This window comes from Bos javanicus, chromosome 16, assembly GCF_032452875.1.
Source record: "Bos javanicus breed banteng chromosome 16, ARS-OSU_banteng_1.0, whole genome shotgun sequence".
NCBI lineage: Eukaryota > Metazoa > Chordata > Mammalia > Artiodactyla > Bovidae > Bos > Bos javanicus.
This window is the reverse complement of record NC_083883.1, coordinates 23,279,877-23,286,657: the sequence shown is the minus strand read 5'-3', so window position 1 is coordinate 23,286,657 and position 6,781 is coordinate 23,279,877. Positions and strand designations below refer to the sequence as shown.

Here is a 6,781-nt window from a genome sequence, read left to right as displayed (position 1 = left end):
GGGCAATGGCTTATAACCTATTAAAGTATTTTCTATACTCCCTTTTTTTTCTTCTTGAACATCTTCCTTTCTCTCTCTTCTTTTTCTTTTCTCTGTACTTCTCTCTATTTCCCTGATTTACCTACAGCTCTCATGAACCTAGTTATGGTTGCCCGGAGGCTGTAAGTTGGGGCTGAGTTGGGGGGTGTGTGTGTGTGTGTGTGTGTGCGCGCGCGCGCGCGTGCACACGCGCACGCGCACGCATGCTCAGTTGTGTCTGACTTTGTGACCCCACGGACTTGTAGCCCTCCAGGTTCCTCTGTCCATGGAATTTTCCAGGCAAGAATACTGGAGTGGGTTGCCATTTCCTACACCAGGGCATATTCCCGACCCAGGGATCAAACTCATGTCTCCTGTGTCTCCTGCATTGGCAGGCAAATTCTTTACCACTGAGCCACCTGGGCTGACATTCAAAGACAGTGGAAAAATCCAGTGGCCTACCGGTATGGCTTACACACAAGCTCTAGGAAAAACTATACAGGGGCCAATTTATCTCTGAATCACTGCTACCTCTTCATATCCTTTCCCTTCTAGGATGCCTCATTTTAGGTTTTCTAGGTAGCCTGAGATTTTATTTTGCCGTATTTCCACAATTCCTCCTAACTTTAGCCCATCCAAACCCATCCTTTTCCTGAAGTACATTGCTTAGATCATTTCTTCTTTTCTGTTACTTCATAAAAAGAGCTCTTGCCTCAGTGTAAATATTTTATCTAAGAGGAAAGCAAACTGATTTTTTAAAAATCAGTATACTTTCAAAATACATCCAGTTCACTGCACCTCCTTTTTTGTAGACAGCATCATCTTCTTTGTGGGCTATTTCAGTAACCTTCTGACTGGTCTCTCTGCTCCTGTTTTTGTTTCCCTGTGATTGTTCTTTTTGCAACCACCAGAGTGATTTTTTTGTTGAGTGGTCATTCTTTTACTTAGAGTCCTTCTTGGCTCCTCATTTTATTCAGAATAAAAGCCAACACCCTTATCTGAAATGGCCACAGCTCTGATCAGGCTCCTCGCTGACTTCTAAGTTGAACCTTCTGATCCAGGTACACTGCACCCTCTGAGGATGCAGCAGACAGGTCCTGGGTCTTCCCTGCTTCCCTTTCCTGACTTTTTTCCTCAGCAGTCCCCGTGGCTCATCCCCTCACATCCTTTATGTCCTTTCTCAGATATATTTTCAGAGAGACTTCCCCCCAAACCCTAATTACATTTGCCACCTCCTCAACATACTCTGTCTTCCTGTGCTTCATTTTTCTTTACCATCAGCAGTACATTGTACTTTCTATTTAGTTATGTTGTTCAGTGTCTTATCTGTCACTACTAGAATGTAAGTTTTGGAGGGCAGAAATTCTATCTTCCTCACTGTTCTCCCTACCCTATCCCTGGTGCACAGAAAAGTATTTGACACTTCCTAAGTACTTACCATACTACAATTTTCCTATTAGCTGTAGTAATCCAATTTGTTGATAGCTAGTTCTTATGAGATAAGGCATTGTCTTTCTAGGTTAACACTTCCTGGTAGCTCAGAGGTTAAAGCATCTGCCTCCAATGCAGGAGACCCGGGTTCGATCCCTGGGTTGGGAAGATTCCCTGGAGAAGGAAATGGCAACCCACTCCAGTATTCTTGCCTGGAGAATCCCATGGACGGAGGAGCCTGGTAGGCTACAGTCCACGGGGTCACAAAGAGTCAGACACGACTGAGCGACTTCAGAGGAAGAAGAAGAACTTACTAAATATTTGTTGAATGAGCAACTATATACTTGATTTACAAATGCCTCAACATGTAAACAGCTGAGGATATGGGAATTTTTAGAGGTGTTTATTGATATTTTGAGGATATATTTTTCTAGACATGCTGAGAAATAATCACCTTCTTAATCTAATAGCAAGGCATCAAATGGAAGAATGAATGGCTGTGTCTTTTTAAAAAATTTTATTGAAGTACAGTTGATTTACAGTGTTAATTTCATCTGCACAGCAAAGTGACTCATTTTTTTATGTATGTGCATATATATGTCTTCTTTTTCATATTCTTCATCATGGTTTATCACAGGATATTGAATGTAGTTCCCTGTACCACACAGTAGGATCTTGTTGTTTATCCATACCATATATACTAGTCTGCATCTGCTAATCCCAAATTCCCAATCCTTCTCACCCCTCCTCTCCATCCTTGGCAACTACAAGTCTGTTCTCTATGTCTGTGAGTCTATTTCTCTTTTGTAGATATGTTCATTTGTATCATTTTAGATTCTATGTATAAATGATCTTTTTCTGAATTTCAACTCATTTTTTTTTCCTCCGCTGCCTGGGCCTGCAAGAGTAAAGAATAGCAGTTTGTTCTCTTAGTTTTAAATGATTACCCAATCTGAAGTCAGTTTGATTAGTCTGTATTTTATAGTTATATCCTCATATCTTGAATCTCTCATAGACATATACCATAGACACAATCCATAGACATGGATTAATGTTGATTTTTACAGGAAAATTAAAATGAATGAATACATAATTTGTAGACCTGGTAACACGTATGTATGCAACTGTGTACACCCCTCAATTAAAGCTTTGCCTGTGTTCACGATCTTCACTTCTGCCCATTTGAAGAAACACACGGTTGCACAGCTTGAAGCATTTAACATCTTTCAAGTTAAGCTTTGGCACTTCATAGAGTGTAAGCCGTGCCTAGTTAATCATAGGAACTGAAATTCTTACTTTCTGCCCTTTAAAGCCAAAACCTATTTAAGATTATCTTTTCTTTTTTCACATTGTCTCATCAAAGCAAAACTTGCAGAGCATGAAACAATGTGGTTAGGGCAGTGGATTTGAAAAAAAAAAAAAACACAACAGAATCTAGAAAACGGCAACATTTTCCTGTGGCTGTGTAATGGCAAAGTCAAACCAAGCTGCCATCTGTCTGGATTCCTGTGTGAGAATTCAAAAGGAGGGTCTGAACAGCTGGGAAGCCTGCTTGATCAGGGACCAGCCCTGAAAAGGGAAACAGCCGGAGTCCTCACCATTGGCCTATTTTTTCCCCCAGTGTGAATAGACCCACAGGAGGAGCTGTGTATTTTGGATATTAGGTTGTTTGTTACCTGGGAACCCATGAGGAATTTCTCAGGCCTCCCCAAACTTCCTGCCTCCATTGGTAGGCTCTGTAGTCTGATTCTCTTCATCAGCTCTCCAAACTTTTTTGATACTAATTCCATTCCAAGGCCTCAGTTCTGTCTCCAACTCTACCCAGTTCACTCCTGCTTCTGTGCAGGGGAAGTTGTTCCCCCTTGCCCATATTCACCCTCTGCTCCTCCTTTTCCCCCAGCTTTAGCCATTTTTAAAATAAATTTTTAATTTTAACCTTCTCTGAGATCCCTTTTCTGGAGAAGCCAATCCACATGACCTCTCTCTTCTAATTTGTCAGTCATTCACACTGTAATTGAGAGCTTCCCTTGTATCAGATCCTGCTGGAAGTGATAGGGAAACAAAGGTGAGTGAGAATTCAGCAACTTGCAATCGATAATGAACAAAGATAGAAACTAACAGATTGTTCTGGGAGTGCTTAAGAGATGTCCTGGTTCTGCCTGGTAGCTCTTATTTAGCTTTATCCAGATTCACCACTTTCAACATTGTGTTACATTTGCTTTCCTCCTCTCTTTCTGTCTTTCTTGTTGCTTTTTCGGAACCACTTGCAGTCATTCAGTTGCTACCTCCTGTCTGACCTTTGCCACCCCATGGAGTACAGCAGGCTTCCCTGTCCTTCACTATCTCCTGGAGTTTGCTCAAACTAATATCCATTGAGTTGGTGATACCATCCAACCACTTGTGAGTAGGTTGACATATCATTGCCTTGTACTCCTTAGTACTGTTGTGTGTTACCTAAGAACAAAGATATTTCCCCTATAGCCACATTAAAATGATCAGATTTAGGAAATGTAAAACTGGTGTATACTCCTACGCTTTGCTCTTTTCACTTCATATGTTCTGGAATTTAATCTCCTGTTGCTTCACTGAAGTTTCCTGGATTCTCTTTTTGCAGCTATACATTCCTATGTTACTGCATTGTGTGCTTGTAACAGTATATTTAACCAGTCTCCGATGTTTGAACTTTGAGGTTGTTTCCAATATTTTGCAATTATAAATAATGAGGCAATGAATAATCTCTTGCATATATCTTCATATTGTTCTGGGAAAATACCAGGAAGTGGGAATACTGCATCAGAAGACAAATACATATACAGTTTTGTTAAATATTGCCAAATCCATACCCCTTCAGAAGTGTTGTGACATTTTGTCTTCCCATCAGCAACTTCTGGGTGGATCTTACTGATACTGTATTATAAGCTTTTGAAGTTATGCCAATGCAATAGCTGAGAAAAGTTATCTCATTCAGTTTTAATGTGCGTGTCTCTTCCTATGAATAAAATGAAACATCTATCATACATTTAAGGGCCACTTTTTGGCTTATCATATTTTTATGTCTTTGCCCTTTTCCATGGCATTTATAAAATATTTTTTCCTCAATTTTTGTTTTATATATGAATAGTATTAGCATTTTTCTGATATTTGTTACAGTTTTTTCCTATTTTCATTTGTCTTTGATTTTCCTAAAGATTTTTTTCCTATTCACAATTTTAAAAAATGTATGGTCAGATTTATCAATCTTTTATTCTATCTGGACTTTGAGTCATATAAAGTTTTCCTCTATACCAAGGTTAATAATGAAGAATTCACCCCTGTTTTCTTCTGGAACATTTATGGTTTCATTTATTACATTTAAATCTCTGATTTGGAGTTTATTCTTGATTATGGTATGAGGACTAAATGTAGTTTTATCTTTTTCTAAATGACTATCCACTTGTTCTAGCACAATTTTTAAAAAGGTCATCTTTGCTCCATTGATTGGACATAGTACCCTTCACATAACAAATTTTCATACATATACAATAAAAGAGCAGGAGAAAATCTATTTCTAGACATTATCGTCTACTTGAGTGGTCTGTTATTCATGCACCAGTACCATACTCAACTGATTATAAAGCTATTTTATTTAACTCATAGTTATTAGCCACATGTAGCATTTAATTTTAAATTTACTATAGTTAAATAAGATTAAAAATCCAGTTCTTGAGTTGCACTGGCTACATTTTTGAGTGCTCATTTAGCCATACACAACTGGTGGCTACGACGTTGGACACTGCAGATGCAGGAGATTTCCATCATCACAGAAAATTCTACTGGACAGCTGTTGTTGAAGAAGCTTTGTAGTATGTTCTAACGTTTGGTATGGCTAGTTCTTGCTCATCTCTTCTCCTTTTAAATGTTTTCCTGGCTATTTTTATGTGCTTCTTTCTCTCATATGAATTTTATTGTCATCTTGCCTAGCTTAAGTAAAAAGCCCAGGGATATTATTTTAGGATAACATTTAATTTATAAATTAGCTTTGGAAGAACTTGATACAATTGATGATATTGAGATGTACTGTGTAAGAACAAAGGAGAGCCTTCCATTTGTTTATGTCTGTTTTTGGTCCTTTACAAGTGTTTTATCATTTTCCTCACATTAGTTTTACATATAACTTGTAAGTTCATTTTTTAATATTTCACTCATTTTTATGTGAATATTCTAAATGGAAGTTTTCCATTATATCCTTTATCTAGTTATCTGTGTACAAGAAGAATTTTGCTGTCTGCATGTTTATTTTATATTGTTATGTGACTAATTCTTTTATTGTTTTAGTTAGTTTTATTATCCATTTTCCAGCTACACTCATGTTATTATTCAATCATTTCCCCCAATTTTTATGTCTCTCGCTGTTTTCTCTTATCTAATTGCATTAGCTAATACTTCTAGTACCATTGTTAAATAGTGTAGAAATAGTGGGTACCCTTACCTTTTTCTTCTCCTTGATAGCAGTACTTATAGTTTCTTCTTTTTTTCTTTTCCTTTTAAGCAGTATATTGGGTTTAGGAAAGAGGCATGTACATTTTTTCATGTTAAGGAAATAGCCAACCAATCCTGTTTTACTAGGAATGGATGTTGAATATTATTAGAGGCTTTTTTTGGCATCTATGGAGAAAAACAATTCTCCTTAGATCTATTAATTTGATAAATTAAATTACTTTATTTCTTAATTTTGAACGGTTTTAACACTTCTGATATAAATACCGTAGATTGGTTATGGTGGATTGTTTTCTTTAATATGGTGTTGGAGTCAGTAAAATTTTCATTTATTATTTTTGCTTTGATATTGATAAGCATATTGGTCTGTGATTTTCATTTTTGCATTGTTAGGTTTAGCTATTGGCATTACATTTATTTCATAAAAATAATTCAGAAGTTTTATTTTCCATGCTTTGAAATAATTTATGTAGTATTGAGACTCTGGTTGTCAACAGTTATGTAACTCTAAATTTTGCCATATTTTTAAGCTAACAAGTTATTAGCTTGCTATTGTCTCGTGGATACTAGTAGAAGACATGAGATTCCTGGGTCAGAGACAAAGGTCTTAACTGGTAAAAGCAGAAGCTAGAGTTTCATTTTTCCACCAGTCCCAGTAAGTCCCACAGGGCAATGCTGGGGGAGCCAGGTGGACGCCTGCCAACGCAGTAGGTCACATTGTAGGAGACAAACACTTTCAGTAGATACGCTTTTCTCTTATTTGTAGAAAGTTTTTGTTTTTATTATTATTATTCTTAAATGCTGGTATGGTCCATGGATTTGTTACTCTCTGTTGCTATTTTCCATTTCAGACACT

At 37.3% G+C, this 6,781-nt stretch overlaps 1 non-coding gene across 1 annotated transcript; it reads left to right on the top strand.

Moving 5' to 3' along the window:
* The first annotated feature begins 1,545 nt into the window (after nt 1-1,545).
* TRNAW-CCA (transfer RNA tryptophan (anticodon CCA)) lies at nt 1,546-1,618 on the top strand. Its single transcript has one exon. It is a non-coding gene; the product is annotated as a tRNA-Trp (tRNA).
* Nucleotides 1,619-6,781: the final 5,163 nt, after the last annotated feature.